We start from the raw sequence: 821 nt of genomic DNA, 5'->3' as shown, positions 1-821 counted from the left end.
GGCCACAGTAAAAGTGGTGGATAAAGTCCCCTCCTTTGACTCCATAGTATCACAGCGCGCGCACCCCCCCCCCGGGCCACACACACACACCCCGCACACATCTGAGCTCCGATCAGTGAGTGTTTGGTAACGGGGCAAACCTGATCTGGCAGAAGGGGGGCCTGTGTGTGGAGGGGTTTGTGAGTGTGTCTGTGAAGGAGTGTTGAACAGGGGCTGGCACGTGGGGGGGGGGGGGGGGGAGGCGCAGGCCGAATGGAGCAGAAGTGTTTTTCGTTCAGATTGAAATTCTCTTCATTCCTCCCCACCCCCCGCCCTATTTGAACCCGCGTTGCTCCCCGTCCCTCAGAACAAGGCAAGCTTCCAGCTTTTCAGGGCGGCACGCGGTGCAGTGGTTAGCGCTGCTGCCTCAAGGCGCTGAGGGCCCGGGTTCGAATCCCGGCTCTGGGTCACTGTCCGTGTGGAGTTTGCACATTCTCCCCGTGTCTGCGTGGCTCTCACCCCCCACAACCCAAAGATGTGCAGGGTAGGTGGATTGGCCGCGCTAAATTGCCCCTCAATTGGAAAGAAAATAATAATTGAGCATTCTAAATTTATGAAAAAAGGTCTCCAGCTTTTCCCAGTCTCCAGGCATTCTTGATCCGAATTGGCGTTTGTCCCTGGGCTGTGAGGCCTCATGCGGTTGAACAGCCCCCCCCCCCCCCCCCCCCCCCCCCCCCCCCCCCCCCCCCCCCCCCCCCGCCCCGCGCCTGCAGCAATTGCTGCTGTCGGGAGAGTGGGGGTGCTTTGGGGAATCGATTTGGAAGTGGTCCCTGTGAAGGGAG

Source organism: Scyliorhinus torazame, chromosome 31, assembly GCF_047496885.1.
Source record: "Scyliorhinus torazame isolate Kashiwa2021f chromosome 31, sScyTor2.1, whole genome shotgun sequence".
Classification (NCBI taxonomy): Eukaryota; Metazoa; Chordata; class Chondrichthyes; order Carcharhiniformes; family Scyliorhinidae; genus Scyliorhinus; species Scyliorhinus torazame.
The sequence above is the reverse complement of the archived record's forward strand: the minus strand, read 5'-3'. Positions refer to the sequence as shown.